General features: G+C 39.2%; 1 protein-coding gene across 1 annotated transcript in view; it reads left to right on the plus strand.

The window, feature by feature from the left end:
• LOC139746765 (protein slit-like) overlaps positions 1-19,229 on the plus strand; it is a 737,327-nt gene extending 718,098 nt beyond the window's left edge. Inside the window, exon 34 of the transcript XR_011712223.1 lies at positions 16,001-19,229. The gene's annotated coding sequence lies outside the window, so the exon portion shown is untranslated. The remainder of the gene's footprint in view (positions 1-16,000) is intronic.
• The last annotated feature ends 216 nt before the right edge of the window (positions 19,230-19,445 follow it).

Genomic DNA, 19,445 nt, shown 5'->3' on the forward strand with positions numbered 1-19,445 from the left:
GACTAAGGGATTTCTGGATGGGCTACAATACAGCCGTGTTTGTATTCACTCGTGCCGTCAACTTTTTTTGTTATCTTTGTTTGTCTTTTAAATTGTTAATGATGGGCTTAGTTCTTTGAGGCTTTCCTCTTCTTATTATTGCTGTAGACATTTGGAAACAATTCCTTTTGACAGATGGTAGGGATGATATTTTTTAATCATTGTGACCAGTGTTGAACAAGAATTTGTTGGTTTTAGGTTTGATTTTAAGTTTCCATACTCACTTGGTTTACATTTTGCTTCCAAGTCTCATTTCTCATTAGTGCTTCTTTAAGTTTACTTTCTTGATATCCTGAGACCATTTTGAAATATGTTTTGTCAGGTTGCGCTCCTAGAATCCCTTTTCTATTACTTTATCTTTCAATGTCTCATATATCTCATATATTCTAATAGGCCTGCCATATGGTTTTTATTTGTTCATTTTTTTATTATTTATCTAGAGAATATCCAAACAGAGGTTATGTAAGTAACTGACATGGAGTTAACAGGTTAGCTTATCAGAAAGAAAATACAGCTGGGTTGTGTTACTAAGAGTAGTAAAAGGAAATTAAGCTTTTGTAACATTGGGCAACACTGCCAGTTGATGTGCTCCAGTATTTATTTTTAGATAGATCGTGTTTTTTGTATCAGTATCAGGCATTAGATATTGCATGAGCTAGCTCAGCAAGGATTCATAAGCCAGAATATGGGAAATGTAAACCAATGTCAGACAAGGCTAGGAATGACTATATAGGCTCACACACACACACACACACACACACCTAAAGGTGGGGAAGAATCTTTGAAGAGGATTTTTAAACGAAAGGTGGATTCAGACAAGGGAAGGCATCAAAATCAAAAAGTTTTAACTAAATCCATAAGCAGGAAGGTAGAAAAAATGGTTCATTTTTAAAAATGTTATAAGAAACCTACCCAATAATCATTAGCAAGTTAATGTGAAAAGTTTGATCTGCAAAGTTATGGAGGCTGTTGTGAGGAATGGAAATGTAAGTCACATGTAGAGAAATTATATATTTTCTAAGAGGCAATAAAGGTTTATCAAAGGCAGTTCAATAACACTTCGTTTGATAAAAGAAATGGACGTATGGACTGAAATGATTGATAGACTTGGATATTTGGATGTTACATAGATGGTTTTGCAAAGGTTTTTGTCATAGTTCCACATGGAAAGCTTATGATGAAGATATTATCATCAGAGATCAATGACCCAGTACTAAAATGGCTATGTTCATCACAAAAAAGAAATGAAGAATGGTTTTGAATGATAGAACTACAAAGTGCAATCTACACAGTGCAATCAGGTCATCAGTGGTGTATAGGATCATTGCTTGTTGGCAAAAAAGATTTTACAAATAGCCAGAAACATAGGGGATGATGTGGCAACACTGATGGATGTAGAGGAAAAGTGGTGGCACCAAAATTAGGTAAATAAAATTAGGTAAATTGATGAAGGAGGAGTTTAATAGATATAAATCTGATGATTTTTGGATTGGAAGATGGCCATATTCCAGATAAAGAGAAAAGATTTGAAAAGAAAGGAGTAGTAATTGAAAGACTCTGGGGTTATAGTCAGGAAGATGGAATGACCCCCTCCACAATACCATAGAGACTCCAGGTATGTTGAGTGGCAGAATTGTCAGACTGACAGTAATATATAGAAGAACAGATGGATATAGTAAGTGGTAAAGAGCCAGAATTTTAGAATGTGTTAGGGAAAATGCAACTGATATAGTTGTAGCGGAGACAAACCAACAAAAGAGAGAAGATTTCAGCTGTTCTGTCCAGGGAGATACATGATAGTACGGAGAAGGATTGGCCCTCTTAACATAAGACAGCCTTAACCCGTAAAGGACCTTAGCCACACTTACATATTTTATGGTGTGGGGACCCTAGCCATACTTTTTCCATAGTAAAGATGCCTTAGGTGTGAAGTAACTGTAATTGGTACTTGGAAAAATCCTTTTGTGTCAGTTACCTGTATAATATAAAAGGGGAATGATGGCCCAGGCACTCCCAAAAGTGTGCGTTGTTTATTTTCTTCTATAGGCATGTGCTCTTGGTATGGCCCAGCAAATAATGATACTGTCTAAGGCACTAATGATTTGGCAGGTGTTGAATTGTTATGATTTTTGGGTGATTTTGATTATAATAGTAGGAAAGTGATCTTGAATATGATACAGAGGAAATAAGAGTGAAATATCGTAGAACACTGTCTTGAAAACGATTTCTTAGAAATTATAGATGCATTGTGCAGAGAATGACATGTGCACGATATATTTTATAATGTATGACTGAGTACAGAATGGAAAAAGGTGAGAACAATGGAAGTAAGGGGAGTGGGGGAGGAATGGGATGCATATAGGGAATCAGTGATGGATTGCGCAAAAGATGCTTGTGGCATGAGAAGAGTGGGAGGTGGGCAGATTAGAAAGGGTAGTGAGTGGTGGGATGAAGAAGTAAGATTATTAGTGAAAGAGAAGAGAGAGGCATTTGGATTATTTTTGCAGGGAAAAAATGCAATTGAGTGGGAGATGTATAAAAGAAAGAGACAGGAGGTCAAGAGAAAGGTGCAAGAGGTGAAAAAGAGGGCAAATGAGAGTTGGGGTGAGAGAGTATCATTAAATTTTAGGGAGAATAAAAAGATGTTCTGGAAGGAGGTAAATAAAGTGCGTAAGACAAGGGAGCAAATGGGAACTTCAGCGAAGGGCGCTAATGGGGAGGTGATAACAAGTAGTGGTGATGTGAGAAGGAGATGGAGTGAGTATTTTGAAGGTTTGTTGAATGTGTTTGATGATAGAGTGGCAGATATAGGGTGTTTTGGTCGAGGTGGTGTGCAAAGTGAGAGGGTTAGGGAAAATGATTTGGTAAACAGAGAAGAGGTAGTAAAAGCTTTGCGGAAGATGAAAGCCGGCAAGGCAGCAGGTTTGGATGGTATTGCAGTGGAATTTATTAAAAAAGGGGGTGACTGTACTGTTGACTGGTTGGTAAGGTTATTTAATGTATGTATGACTCATGGTGAGGTGCCTGAGGATTGGCGGAATGCGTGCATAGTGCCATTGTACAAAGGCAAAGGGGATAAGAGTGAATGCTCAAATTACAGAGGTATAAGTTTGTTGAGTATTCCTGGTAAATTATATGGGAGGGTATTGATTGAGAGGGTGAAGGCATGTACAGAGCATCAGATTGGGGAAGTGCAGTGTAGTTTCAGAAGTGGTAGAGGATGTGTGGATCAGGTGTTTGCTTTGAAGAATGTATGTGAGAAATACTTAGAAAAGCAAATGGATTTGTATGTAGCATTTATGGATCTCACATGAATCAGCCACCAGCACTGTATCATCAGCAAACAACAACTGACTCACTTCCCAAGCTCTCTCATCCCCAACAGACTTCATACTTGCCCCTCTTTCCAAAACTCTTGCATTTACCTCCCTAACAACCCCATCCATAAACAAATTAAACAACCATGGAGACATCACACACCCCTGCCCCAAACCTACATTCACTGAGAACCAATCACTTTCCTAGGAACTCTTCCTACACGTACACATGCCTTACATCCTCGATAAAAACTTTTCACTGCTTCTAACAACTTTCCTCCCACACCATATATTCTTAATACCTTCCACAGAGCATCTCTATCAACTCTATCATATGCCTTCTCCAGATCCATAAATGCTACATACAAATCCATTTGCTTTTCTAAGTATTTCTCACATACATTCTTCAAAGCAAACACCTGATCCACACATCCTCTACCACTTCTGAAACCACACTGCTCTTCCCCAATCTGATGCTCTGTACATGCCTTCACCCTCTCAATCAATACCCTCCCATATAATTTACCAGGAATACTCAACAAACTTATACCTCTGTAATTTGAGCACTCACTCTTATCCCCTTTGCCTTTGTACAATGGCACTATGCACGCATTCCGCCAATCCTCAGGCACCTCACCATGAGTCATACATACATTAAATAACCTTACCAACCAGTCAACAATACAGTCACCCCCTTTTTTAATAAATTCCACTGCAATACCATCCAAACCTGCTGCCTTGCCGGCTTTCATCTTCCGCAAAGCTTTCACTACCTCTTCTCTGTTTACCAAATCATTTTCCCTAACCCTCTCACAGCAGAAGCTGGTGACTGAGTTTGGTAAAGTGTGTGGAAGAAGAAAGTTAAGAGTAAATGTGAATAAGAGCAAGGTTATTAGGTACAGTAGGGTTGAGGGTCAAGTCAATTGGGAGGTGAGTTTGAATGGAGAAAAACTGGAGGAAGTGAAGTGTTTTAGATATCTGGGAGTGGATCTGGCAGCGGATGGAACCATGGAAGCGGAAGTGGACCATAGGGTGGGGGAGGGGGCGAAAATTCTGGGGGCCTTGAAGAATGTGTGGAAGTCGAGAACATTATCTCGGAAAGCAAAAATGGGTATGTTTGAAGGAATAGTGGTTCCAACAATGTTGTATGGTTGCGAGGCATGGGCTATGGATAGAGTTGTGCGCAGGAGGATGGATGTGCTGGAAATGAGATGTTTGAGGACAATGTGTGGTGTGAGGTGGTTTGATCGAGTGAGTAACGTAAGGGTAAGAGAGATGTGTGGAAATAAAAAGAGCGTGGTTGAGAGAGCAGAAGAGGGTGTTTTGAAGTGGTTTGGGCACATGGAGAGAATGAGTGAGGAAAGAATGACCAAGAGGATATATGTGTCGGAGGTGGAGGGAACGAGGAGAAGAGGGAGACCAAATTGGAGGTGGAAAGATGGAGTGAAAAAGATTTTGTGTGATCGGGGCCTGAACATGCAGGAGGGTGAAAAGAGGGCAAGGAATAGAGTGAATTGGAGCGATGTGGTATAGCGGGGTTGACGTGCTGTCAGTGGATTGAATCAAGGCATGTGAAGCGTCTGGGGTAAACCATGGAAAGCTGTGTAGGTATGTATATTTGCGTGTGTGGACGTATGTATATACATGTGTATGGGGGGGTTGGGCCATTTCTTTTGTCTGTTTCCTTGCGGTACCTCGCAAACGCGGGAGACAGCGACAAAGTATAATGAATAATAAATATTTATGGATCTGGAGAAGGCATATGATAGAGTTGATAGAGATGCTCTGTGGAAGGTATTAAGAATATATGGTGTGGGAGGCAAGTTGTTAGAAGCAGTGAAAAGTTTTTATCAAGGATGTAAGGCATGTGTACGTGTAGGAAGAGAGGAAAGTGATTGGTTCTCAGTGAATGTAGGTTTGCGGCAGGGGTGTGTGATGTCTCCATGGTTGTTTAATTTGTTTATGGATGGGGTTGTTAGGGAGGTGAATGCAAGAGTTTTGGAAAGAGGGGCAAGTATGAAGTGTGTTGTGGATGAGAGAGCTTGGGAAGTGAGTCAGTTGTTGTTCGCTGATGATACAGCGCTGGTGGCTGATTCATGTGAGAAACTGCAGAAGCTGGTGACTGAGTTTGGTAAAGTGTGTGAAAGAAGAAAGTTGAAAGTAAATGTGGATAAGAGCAAGGTTATTAGGTACAGTAGGGTTGAGGGTCAAGTCAATTGGGAGGTAAGTTTGAATGGAGAAAAACTGGAGGAAGTAAAGTGTTTTAGATATCTGGGAGTGGATCTGGCAGTGGATGGAACCATGGAAGCGGAAGTGAATCATAGGGTGGGGGAGGGGGCGAAAATCCTGGGAGCCTTGAAGAATGTGTGGAAGTCGAGAACATTATCTCGGAGAGCAAAAATGGGTATGTTTGAAAGAATAGTGGTTCCAACAATGTTGTATGGTTGCGAGGCGAGGGCTATGGATAGAGTTGTGCGCAGGAGGGTGGATGTGCCGGAAATGAGATGTTTGAGGACAATGTGTGGTGTGAGGTGGTTTGATCGAGTAAGTAATGTAAGGGTAAGAGAGATGTGTGGAAATAAAAAGAGCGTGGTTGAGAGAGAAGAAGAGGGTGTTTTGAAATGGTTTGGGCACATGGAGAGGATGAGTGAGGAAAGATTGACCAAGAGGATATATGTGTCGGAGGTGGAGGGAACGAGGAGAAGTGGGAGACCAAATTGGAGGTGAAAAAGATTTTGTGTGATCGGGGCCTGAACATGCAGGAGGGTGAAAGGAGGGAAAGGAATAGAGTGAATTGGATCGGTGTGGTATACTGGGGTTGACGTGCTGTCAGTGGATTGAATCAGGGCATGTGAAGCGTCTGGGGTAAACCATGGAAAGTTGTGTGGGGCCTGGATGTGGAAAGGGAGCTGTGGTTTTGGGCATTATTGCATGACAGCTAGAGACTGAGTGTGAAAGAATGGGGCCTTTGTTGTCTTTTCCTAGTGCTACCTCGCACACATGAGGGGGGAGGGGGATGGTATTCCATGTGTGGTGAGGTGGCGGTGGGAATGAATAAAGGCAGACAGTGTGAATTGTGTGCATGGGTATATATGTATGTGTCTGTGTGTGTATATATATGTGTACATTGAGATGTATAGGTATGTATATTTGCGTGTGTGGACGTGTATGTATATACATTGTGTATGGGGGTGGGTTGGGTCATTTCTTTCGTCTGTTTCCTTGCGCTACCTCGCAAACGTGGGACACAGCGACAAAGCAAAATAAAAAAAAAATAAAGATGGAACTGATGATTATGTAAGCAAAGCATAATTGATAAGTAAGGTCTGTGAAAAATATTATAGTAATTTGTGTTTAAAACCTATAAGTTGTAGTGAAAAATTTTACCTTAAAAATCTAAAGGTGAGAAATGCACCAAAAGAGATAACACCTTAAACATCTCGGGCCCAAGACTTCAACACCATCCCTGCTATCATCAGAAATACCATAGAATGCATAGTAGAGAATTTTAAGAATGCCTAGACAAGTACTTACAAAGTGTACCAGACCAGCCAAGCTTTGTGGGCCTATAGGCAGCAGCAGCTTCCATCAGCTTAGTCAACCAATGACCCAACCCAACAGCCAGGGCCCAGCCCAGGCTGTAGAGGTAGAAGACCTCAGTGATTTCACCATTTATTCACCTGTTAATTTTTGTTATTCATTACACATTGTGTTACAAATTTTTGTTATTCGTTACACATTGTGTTACAAAGTCTTTAAAAGTGTGAAATGTATGAAATAAAAACAAGGGGATAAGGGAGAAAGAATAATTCCCACGCATTCCTCACGTGTCGTAGAAGGCGACTAAAGGGGACAGGGAGCGGGGGCTAGAAACCTTCCCCTCCTTGTATTTTAACTTTCTAAAAGGGGAAACAGAAGGAGTCATGCGGGGAGTGCTCATCCTCCTTGAAGGCTCAGATTGGGGTGTCTAAATGTGTGTGGATGTAACCAAGATGAGAAAAAAAGGAGAGATAGGTAGTATGTTTGAGGAAAGGAACCTAGATGTTTTGGCTCTGAGTGAAACAAAGCTCAAGGTTAAAGGGGAAGAGTGGTTTGGGAATGTCTTGGGAGTAAAGTCAGGGGTTAGTGAGAGGACAAGAGCAAGGGAAGGAGTAGCACTACTCCTGAAACAGGAGTGATGGGAGTATGTGATAGAGTGTAAGAGAGTAAACTCTAGATTGATATGGGTAAAACTGAAAGTTGATGGTGAGAGATGGGTGATTATTGGTGCATATGCACCTGGGCATGAGAAGAAAGATCATGAGAGGCAAGTGTTTTGGTAGCAGTTGAATGAATGTATTAGTGGTTTTGATGCACGAGACCGGGTTATAGTGATGGGTGATTTGAATGCAAAGGTGAGTAATGTGGCTGTTGAGGGAATAATTGGTATACATAGGGGTGTTCAGTGTTGTAAATGGAAATGGTGAAGAGCTTGTAGATTTATGTGCTGAAAAAGGACTGGTGATTGGGAATACCTGGTTTAAAAGGAGATATACACATAAGTATACGTGTGTCAGTAGGAGAGATGGCCAGACAGCATTATTGGATTACATGTTGATTGATAGGCGAGCGAAAGAGAGACTTTTGGATGTCAGTGTGCTGAGAGGTGCAACTGGAGGGATGTTTGATCATTATCTTGTGGAGGTGAAGGTGAAGATTTGTAGAGGTTTTCAGAAAAGAAGAGAGAATGTTGGGGTGAAGAGAGTGGTGAGAGTAAGTGAGCTTGGGAAGGAGACTTGTGTGAGGAAGTACCAGGAGAGACTGAGTACAGAATGGAAAAAGGTGAGAACAAAGGACGTAAGGGGAGTGGGGGAGGAATGGGATGTAATTAGGGAAGCAGTGATGGCATGCGCAAAAGATGCTTGTGGCATGAGAAGTGTGGGAGGTGGGCAGATTAGAAAGGGTAGTGAGTGGTGGGATGAAGAAGTAAGATTATTAGTGAAAGAGAAGAGAGAGGCATTTGGATGATTTTTGCAGGGAAACAATGCAAATGAGTGGGAGATGTATAAAAGAAAGAGGCAGGAGGTCAAGAGAAAGGTGCAAGAGGTGAAGAAGAGGGCAAATGAGAGTTTGGGTGAGAGAGTATCATTAAATTTCAGGGAGAATAAAAAGATGTTTTGGAAGGAGGTAAATAAAGTGCGTAAGACAAGGGAACAAATGAGAACTTCAGTGAAGGGCGCTAATGGGGAGGTGATAACAATTAGTGGTGATGTGAGAAGGAGATGGAGTGAGTATTTTGAAGGTTTGTTGAATGTGTTTGATGATAGAGTGGCAGATATAGGGTGTTTTGGTTGAGGTGGTGTGCAAAGTGAGAGGGTTAGGGAAAATGATTTGGTAAACAGAGAAGAGGTAGTTAAAGCTTTGCGGAAGATGAAAGCCAGCAAGGCAGTGGGTTTGGATGGTATTGCAGTGGAATTTATTAAAAAAAGGGGATGACTGTATTGTTGACTGGTTGGTAAGGCTATTCAATGTATGTATGACTCATGGTGAGGTGCCTGAGGATTGGCGGAATGCTTGCATAGTGCCATTGTACAAAAGCAAAGGGGACAAAGATGAGTGCTCAAATCACAGAGGTATAAGTTTGTTGAGTATTCCTTGGAAATTTTATGGGAGGGTATTGATTGAGAGGGTGAAGGCATGTACAGAGCATCAGATTGGGGAAGAGCAGTGTGGTTTCAGAAGTGGTAGAGGATGCCTGGATCAGGTGTTTGCTTTGAAGAATGTATGTGAGAAATACTTAGAAAAGCAAATGGATTTGTATGTAGCATTTATGGATCTGGAGAAGGCGTATGATAGAGTTGATAGAGATGCTCTGTGGAAGGTATTAAGAATATATGGTGTGGGAGGCAAGTTGTTAGAAGCAGTGAAAAGTTTTTATCGAGGGTGTAAGGCATGTGTGCATGTAGGGAGAGGAAAGTGATTGGTTCTCAGTGAATGTAGGTTTGCGGCAGGGGTGTGTGATGTCTCCATGGTTGTTTAATTTGTTAATGGATGGGGTTGTTAGGGAGGTGAATGCAAGAGTTTTGGAGAGAGGGGCAAGTATGCAGTCAGTTGTGGATGAGAGAGCTTGGGAAGTGAGTCAGTTGTTGTTCGCTGATGATACAGCACTGGTGGCTGATTCATGTGAGAAACTGCAGAAGCTGGTGACTGGTAAATGTGAGTAAGAGCAAGGTTATTAGGTACAGTAGGGTTGAGGGTCAAGTCAATTGGGAGGTAAGTTTGAATGGAGAAAAACTGGAGGAAGTGAAGTGTTTTAGATGTTTGGGAGTGGATTTGGCAGCGGATGGAACCATGAAAGCAGAAGTGAATCATAGGGTGGGGGAGGGGGCGAAAATTCTGGGAGCCTTGAAGAATGTGTGGAAGTTGAGAACATTATCTTGGAAAGCAAAAATGGGTATGTTCGAAGAATAGTGGTTCCAACAATGTTGTATGGTTGCGAGGTGTGGGCTATGGATAGAGTTGTGTGGAGGAGGGTGGATGTGCTGGAAATGAGATGTTTGAGGACAATATGTGGTGTGAGGTGGTTTGATCGATTAAGTAATAATAGGGTAAGAGAGATGTGCGGTAATAAAAAGAGTGTGGTTGAGAGAGCAGAAGAGGGTGTTTTGAAATGGTTTGGTCACATGGAGAGAATGAGTGAGGAAAGATTGACCAAGATGATATATGTGTCAGAAGTGGAGGGAACGAGAAGTGGGAGACCAAATTGGAGGTGGAAAGATGGAGTGAAAAAGATTTTGTGTGATCGGGGCCTGAACATGCAGGAGGGTGAAAGGCATGCAAGGAATAGAGTGAATTGGAACGATGTGATATACCGGGGTCGACGTGCTGTTAATGGATTGAACCAGGGTATGTGAAGCATCTGGGGTAAACCATGGAAAGTTGTTTGGGGCCTGGATGTGGAAAGGCTATGGTTTTGGTGCATTATTACATGACAGCTAGAGACTGAGTGTGAATGAATGTGGCCTTTGTTGTCTTTTCCTAGCGCTACCTCGCACACATGAGGCGGGAGGGGGTTGTTATTTCATGTGTGGCAAGGTAGCGATAGGAATGAAGAAAGGCAGACAGTATGAATTATGTACATGTGTATATATGTATATGTCTGTGTGTGTATATATATGGATACGTTGAGATGTATAGGTATGTATATTTGCGTGTGTGAATGTGTATGTATATACATGTTTATGTGGGTGGGATGGGCCATTCTTTCATCTGATTCCTTGCGCTACCTCGCTAACGCGGGAGACAGCGACAAAGCAAAATGAATAAATAGATAAATAGATACTTAAGTAGGCAAGTTTTTGTTCAGGCAATAACTAAGTAGGCAAGTTTTTGTTCAGGCAATAACTGAGTAGGCAAGTTTTTGTTCAGGCAATAACAGAAGCATCCACTCAATATCAATAATACAGCTGGCACACTGCCCAGCAGGTGCATGAAGTTCAGGTGACTATGCAGCACCAAATAAGATAAGTTTGCACTTGCTATCTCAAAAAAATTATGATGCTGTTGATAAAACAAAAACAATATGCATTGTGCATTAAAGGAATAATCAGGATGATTTTTGAAGTGGTAAAACATGCATTTCTCAGAGATGGTAGTTTGCACTTGCTATCTCAAAAGAATTATGATGGTGTTGATAGAACAAAACCATATGCAGTATGCATTAAAGGAACAGTCAGGATGATTTTTGAAGTGGTAAGACATGTATTTCTCAGAGATGGTAAAGTACTAATAATGGGAGATTTCTGTGTGTGTTTACATCTCTGATGCCTGTTCCCATCTGGAATTCCGTGAAAGAGGTGGCCTTGGCAGAAGTCCCCATAGCTGGTGAACTCTAGAGTAATGCTTTATAGCCTTTAATGCCTCACCCTTAACAGGCCACTGGGAGAGGGCAACTCCAGCAGAGCATTTTCAGAGGCTTCTACCTAATGTTTCTACTGATTACCACTGCCTAATGTTCAAAATTATTATTTCTACCTAAAATTACTAGATATTACTTCTAATTAATGTTTCTATCTAATGCTTATAGGATATAATATTCCTACCCACTACTTTTGTCTTTTGCTCCTACCATTTTGCCAAAAGGCAGGGCTAGCTTATCATGCTCACCACAGGAAGAATCTTGACTTGAGAAAGAATGAGTTGAGTGAGTTAAGTGTTGTCAAGATTTATGTGTGAAAAGGAGAGAGATTGTATGTTTGTGGACAGAATGCCAGCAGTCCATTTGTGGGTGAGGCAGAAAGAAAAGACAGCTACCTGAGTCATAAGAGTGCAACTTGACAACCACTGATGTGTTAGTGTACAACACAGCTGTCACTAATTCTCCTGATACCCAGGTGGGTACGGGAGATTTCATTTACAAATAAGTTGACAAAAGGAATTTGGACTTATGGAGATGTTGGACTATCAGGGCATTAGTTCTTAGAATGTGTACAATGAAAGTCAAAAGTCTTTTTGTGAGATTTGTTGAAAGCTTATGCCAAAGGGCTAAATGTTTGGTGCATTCTGCCGTATGTCATATGTACGGTTGGTAGCACTGACATTAGTTGCCATCTGTTTCAAGTGATGAGCCTGTAGATATCTTTAATGAATAAGCAAAACAAACCAGTCCATTAAGTCTTCTAGACTGCTACTTTTATATGATATTATGGCATGTTTCTCCATCTCTGTTATCTCATTTACTCCCATGTTTGCATAGTTGCTTTTCAATTATGTAAATATTTTGAATTCAGTTTATCCTCCATGTGGTATATTATTTACTCTTTGAATTAGCTCATCATTGTTTCATACATTAAACATTATGAACAGTGATTGTCGTATTATGCATCATTGACATCAAAAGAAAATTTACAACATATACTATATACAAGGATGCACTTATTTTGATAGAGATTATTTTGAAATTTATGGCCAGACTTGTCAAAGCCTTGAACCTCCAACAGAGAATTTCCAGACCTCACCACCAAACCAGTCATGGTACCACCTCCTTTGAAAGGAAGAAATGAAATTAGAAATAAGCCTTTCTTTACTGTCATACAATTTCCATATAACCACCACCACACTCAGTTTACTACCACACAACACTCATTATTACCACCACCACATTAACACCACATACCACCATCAAACATGCCAACATGTAACTACCCTAATACTTACTATAGCCCCTTTTCGCTGCAATGACATCTCAGAACCTTCCTCACATTGACTCAAAATGGTGCTAAGTAGTGTCCAGATGTAATCGAGGCCTCTCCCATAACTCCATTACATAGCCAGACAGGTCATTCCAATTTCAGCTGTCGCATTCTAGCCACTGTCGGTCATATGGGACCAGAGGGGCTTTATCGGATTTAGGTCCAGTGATCTTGCAGGCCAGACAAAGAATGTCACCTCAAGATGTGCCACAAAGCAGGCCCCTACAATCCATACCTTGTGGATTGGGCTGATATCTTTAGCCAAATTAATGTGAAATCTTTCTCCCTCCACAAGTACCACTCTCATAGATGCTATTAGAACATCATCCAAGATTTCACTGTATTTCTCAGCTGTAAGATGACTCTATCTTGGCCAGCTGCCATACCTTATCCAGCCCCAGACTCTGCCTGTGATGTGGCCGCTCCTTGAAGCAACAACTTTTTTTTCATATCTGTATGCAAAATTAGGTGACATTAAAGTGGATATGAAAGAATACTGGAGAGTACAAAGTTTTTGTCACAGTTGCAGTGAGAGAAGGACTGTTGAAAGATTTATTGCCTACTAGGACAACATAATTAGACTTTCCATTAATTATGAAAATAATGCATTGAATGAGGCAGGAACGCTAAGTGAAAATGGATTATGCTCAGCAATAATTTGCTATAGTCATGCAATGGCTTGTGTTAATTCTGTGCCATACAGAGCATGGCTGTAAACTGAGAAAAATACCTTCTTATCCCAGAATGTGACAGTCTGTCAGTCCTCTAGTGGCATCTCATCATACCATCTTGCAAATGCTAAACCAGACATCCGAAGTCTTCTCACATGTGTTTGTGTGCTGCATTGTAGCTGTAATATGTCCCTTGCAATGTAAGCACTACTCATAGGCTCACCTTCCATCGTTACAGCTGTTTCCTGGTCTTGTAATGGTGTTGTAACACGAGGGTGACCTGAATGATGATAGTTCTTCTTTTGTGCTTTCCGACTGAAATAGCTAAATGCACCTTTCTGCTGTATTTCAGCTCACATGGAATATTTATGCTTTGTGTTCAGGGTCATCTCCTTCTAAGTAATGGGAGATCATTCCAACTCCAATCTCCATGGTGGTTGGATGCATGGTGCTTGCCTTCTCCATACTAGGGTATGTCATAGGTCTACCTGGTGTTCTGTGCAGAGTTGTAAGCTGAAATGACCAGGTGAATGGCCTCTGACCAAATATGGTTTGTATTCCTCATATCAAAACCCCCTGGGTTTATTTGAACACTTATCTGCTCAGCAGCAGTTATGAAGATTAAGGATTTCAGGCTTACCCACCATGAATATGTAACTGAGGTAGGGCTCTGTTAATGTTTCAGGAGTTACATTTAATCTTTCAACAGAACTGCAACATGACTTTTTTCCTTCATTCTACAAGAGAATTTCCTCTGCTATCATGTCAGTAAGCTAATAAGATGAGAGGAATTAATATACCATCACATTCTAGCATGGAAATTGAGTATATCATACGCAATACACCAATTAGAAAAAGTGATTATGTAGTCCTTTTGTTTATGTGGTACATGAGGATGTAAATGGAGTAGAGATGAGAGCAGACTCAAAGTGGAGATAGAATCAAGGAGACCACACAGAACTCATCAATTTCTCTGTTAATATAAACTTGAAAATGGAGTTCAGTAGCCAGGAGCCAGGATAGTGTGGTGTAAGGTGCTGTAAAATTTACATTAGAGTAGGAACACATACCTTTAGCCTCTAATACAGAGGGAGTGTTTAGAATGAGGGAAGAGGGGTTCAATGAAAGATGTCAAAAAGAGGGGCTCCTTAATGTACTGTGGCAAATATTTGTCAAAAATAGGAGCCTCATGCTATGCTGTGGCAAAGGTTTAGGTGGTACAACCAGCCATCATTTATAAGGTAGATGGGAACAAGAAACAGGTATTGCAGGATAAGAATGGTGAAACAGAAACCTTGAAAAGAATGTTGTGGGCAATGCAGGGAATAATCCAAACCTTTTCCATAGATTCATCAGGAGGGAATTTCCAGTTAAAGAGCAGCTAATCAGACCAAGGGGTTCAGAGCAAAGAGTAGTAAAGGATGATGTGAGGAACAAAGTTCAAAAGTATTTTTACTGTGGAAGACAATATAACCCCAATGCCATTGAGATGGGATGGGGATGAGGTACTGGAAAGTATTGAAATATTTAGAGAAGACAAATAGAATAATAAAGGGTGTTTACCCTTATGAGGCTCACAATTCTGATGAGGTACTGGAAAGCATTAAAGTATTTAGAGAAGACAAATAGAATACTAAATTTCTCCATATACGCTGAAGTTGTGTGCAGGTATGGTAGACACTGCTTGAGATATTGTTGAAGATTGCTCAGGAAAAAGGGTTTAGTGCCAAGGGATTGGAAGAGGGTAAATGTCATACCTGTCTCCAAGAAAGGATACCTGGGGGGAGTTGCTGAACTACAGACATCTATGACAAGTTTGCTGTGAAAGGTGCCAGTAAAGATAATCAGAAAGCAAATGGATTATTTCCTACAGAGGAGAAACTTTCTAAACAAGAGACAGCATGGTTTTAGGGAAAGGTCATGTATAATGTACCTCTTAGATTTCAAAGAAAGTGAGATATTTTCTGTTGACAAAAATAAATCTTGAGTTGATTGTCTGTATGTAAACTCCCAGATGGTGTTTCACACTGTGCCCACATAGGAGGCTGATAAAAAAGTTGGATCTTTAGGCAGCTACGAAAGATTATCCTATTCGAACGGAAAAAGGACACATGTCTGAAGAACCTTCTCCAGATGTGATAAAGCCTACAGTGGTGTCCCATTGGCTTCTGTCCTTGGACCAATGCTTTTCTTGATCTATATGCGTTACATGTCAGAAGGATGGATATCCTACATGAACATGTTTGCAGGTGATCCTAAGGTGTTGAGGGTAGTGAAAGTGAGGAGGATTACTTCACCTTTTGAGGAGACTTTAGACAAACTCCAAAGATGGTCTGTTTCATGACTGATGAAACTCAACCAGAGAAAGTGCAAAGTAGTAAGGATGGAACTCTGAAAGTTCTTGATATGAATGTTATCCAGGAGGATATAAGGAACAGGAATCTGTTTGCAAGATGGACATGGGAGTTGAGATTCAAAATAAGAAGCAGGAAAATGTGTGCAAGACGGACATGGAGTTGACATTGTCCCTAACCTGTTGCCAGAGTCCCTCATTAGGATGATAGTAAAGGAGACAAGCAGTGTACTGGCAAATATTAAAATAACATTCCAGTATGTGGATAAGAAAATATTCAGCTAGCTGCTCACATGCTACATAAGGCCAAAACTAGAATATGCATTCTTAATCAGATTAGAATACTGAATTTTTTTTTTAGGTTGTTTCTAACAGCTTCTCTGATTACAGGTACATAATTCATCCAGTGTTCACCTTCGTCCAGCATTAGTGTCAGCAATTCCAGTGCTCCAATGCTGTCATCTCATAACTCTCCTCTAATAGTCTCCTTAAAAAAGGGATGACTAAAAAAAATCCTCCCTCCACAATGCCCCTGTAATTAATTTCTTTGTAAAATGTGCATTAATACAATGGTTAAAAGAGATTAGTTTAATGAGATTTACTGGAAAAATTAAATCTTTATATTGATGTTTTCATAGATTTTATGTCAGGTGATTATTTTAGGGAAATGGTAAGAAATAATCCATATTTTAACTTTGCAATGCTTTGTTTTATATAATATACAGTACATGTCACGTTTATATCAAACAAATGGCAGGCGACAAGATAACACTTACAGACCACCTTTTCTCTCCTTCTCCAGCCTATAAGTAATGCATTTACAGCTAGCTCCCTGCTGAGAAGCCAGTGAAGCCTGCCACACTGACTTACTAGGTGTTAGGTTATCTGTGGTTAAAGTTATACTCTCTCAGAACTCATTTTCTTGCTAACTGTATATTAAGGCTGTAAATGTAACTGTAATTTTTCTGTTCCATAGTGTATGTTATGGTAATAACATTATAGAAATCTCATTTTTGCCTTCAGTATTACTGAAGTTGAATTTTATGATTAAAACACTTGACCATTTCAGAAAGGTACTTTATCATTACAACAATAGCTAGAGCAGACACAGTCATATAGTACTCACAAACCCCTAAAGTGAGGCCTTATCACTGTGGTATGACATAAATATCTTTCATTACAAAAGAAATTATGGCCCTTGATAATTTATGAATTTAGTATTGTGTAAATGGCCTAGATAGACACAGTACTGCAGTCCTGTGTTTCCACAGTAGGTAACAATCCTAAATGCTGTTGGACATATTATTTTTCTGTCCTACCTTGTTTCACTTTTTCTTTTTACATGAATGATTCCTTATACAGAAAGTGTGAATTTTTTATTATTTTTATTATTTTATTATTTTTTATTTTTTTATTGAATTGCTCACTAAAAAAATTTTACGTCCTTAAAAGGATCTACCAAATAAACTGAAAATTATCCTTCTTATGTATTTTCCCCTTTTCTTATATTTCACTGCATCACTTCTACCTTTCTCTTTTCTGCTCCCCCAGTGAGTGTCATAAAGCTTTGGGTAGATTTGCTGAGGCAACTTTTATTCCTTTTACATACTTGTATTTTCGTTTCTGGATAAAGCAAGCAGCTGGTGACTGTGATACCCTAACCAACATGCTGAATCAGTTAGCAAATTTTGCAAACATTGCTGTTGGGTCTCCTGCTCCTTAAGGGAGGGAGATGGCCAACGAACAAAGATGTTTTGAAGCGATTTTGCATAAACGCCTCAGGTATTGGAAGCAACATAATGATGACCAATATTGTTTTCATGTTTTAACTTATCAAAAGTCAAAAGTGCCAGATTTACCAACTTATCTGCATTTTAGGAAAAAAACATTTAGATTACTTATGAAAACAAAATATTGCTGTAAATTATACTTCATAATTCCTCTAAAAATAACAGCTGTCTGTGTAAGTACCTAAATGATAGCCTTATGTCATGAATCTCATTAGTTTAGGGTGACCGTTTCTTTGTGACGTGTAAATGCTGTCTTATTCTGTGACAGCTGTATATAATATAAAAGCTAAAGAACTGGAATATGATATGAGATCTGGCATACAGCCAGTGTCTAAAGCCCACAAAAATACCTCTAATATTTGAGGTGAATGTGGATGGTCACAGATGCCAAAATATACAATGCAATCTTTCCCAAATATCTTAATCAAATTGAAAACGAAATTTGAGTTATATATTTATATAAGAATATTATTATTCAAAAAGTTTTTCACTAATGCCTGAAGGATTTTCATGCACCTGTTTATATTTTCATATATTCCGGGAAATAACTGATACAGTATTTGAAATATTTAAAATGTGTCCAGATTTTTAAGGCATTGATTTTGCTGCCTTGGTATTTAAGTTTTGATTATAGGGCTTTAAGTGAACATGACACTACATAACAGTCCTTAATGTATACATTAGAGAGGAAAACTTTATATATCTCGTGGGTTAGATAGATAGCCTTGGCACTATAGGCCAAAATCTTTAGTGATTGTTGTATATTGGGGAATTATCAATGTGTTTGTGTGCAGTTACATGCATACAGTAGCCCAAGAATATAAATGAACTTCATAGTTTTGTACAATTTCTCCCTCCTGCCAACTCCTGTTATCAATACTTTGCCCTCCAACCAGTTCCAAGCGTACATGCATTGTCAGCCTCAGCCATATATAGATATTGGTTTTGTAACTTCCCATGTACTTTGTGAAATCTTTGTTGTCTTACTTTTATTGCTTTCACTGTACTTTATGATGGAAAATTCAAAGGAAAAGGCTGCCTAATATGAGTAGCCCTTTATGCTATTTATTATTATCAACAGTACTCTTTATTTTCAAAAAATTGTGAAATGAATTTAATTCATTTGTTTTCTGGCCCAGATTTTCATCTTTTGCTTGTCTAGGAATGGTGACCAAGCTAAATGTAGGAATATCTTCAAAATCATCTTACTTATAGCTTTACAAGTATTGATGAATTAATTTAATTACTTTACTTAAACCAAACAACTCCTACTGAAATGAGGATCTTAGAAAATCTAAAGCTCAACTTTCTGTAGGTGCATGAATGTTCTAGATGATAATAAGCTAGCTTGCTCGTCATTCTAAAACTTTAGCAGTATGCTGCCACATCTACATCAAATTTATATTTTCTTTTTACATGATACATAAATAGTTTATCACTGATGTACACATTCTTTGCTCTTACTGTATTCCTATTCATACTTGTCAAAAAAAAATTCAGATTAAGTTTTAGGATAGTGGGTTCAAATTATGTAAAAATACGAATTCTAGTTTACTCTAAATTTTAAGCTTAAATTAAAATTGTAACTCATGTCTTTGTAAATTATATGTAGATAATGTGTGTTATATGCATAGAGGTTTATTTTTATGTTCAAATGCCAATAGTTCCCTGCAGTCAGTCATAGGAAAATGGAATAAAATGATAGATATTGAACATTTATGTTGTGCCATAGCTTAAAATGGACCCTCTAATGTGATTACGTGATGTGTCAAACTTTAGATGTGTTCATTATCTATGTGTAATAAAATGTAGTCTACCACTAAATGGTACTCCTCTTGTTTGTACTTTCCTTTGTAAATTATTCCTCTGCCTTTCAAAGACTTAAAGTATGGTGTTATGGAGAAATAATTACAGCAGTCTTAGGTGTATCACAAGTGTTTCACTTGAAGGGAAAGAGTCCTGTGTATATATATATATATATATATATATATATACAAAGTTAACAAAAAATTATTTGTGTTTTCATTTTGAGGAATACCACAGGA

Source organism: Panulirus ornatus, chromosome 66, assembly GCF_036320965.1.
Source record: "Panulirus ornatus isolate Po-2019 chromosome 66, ASM3632096v1, whole genome shotgun sequence".
NCBI classification, from domain to species: domain Eukaryota; kingdom Metazoa; phylum Arthropoda; class Malacostraca; order Decapoda; family Palinuridae; genus Panulirus; species Panulirus ornatus.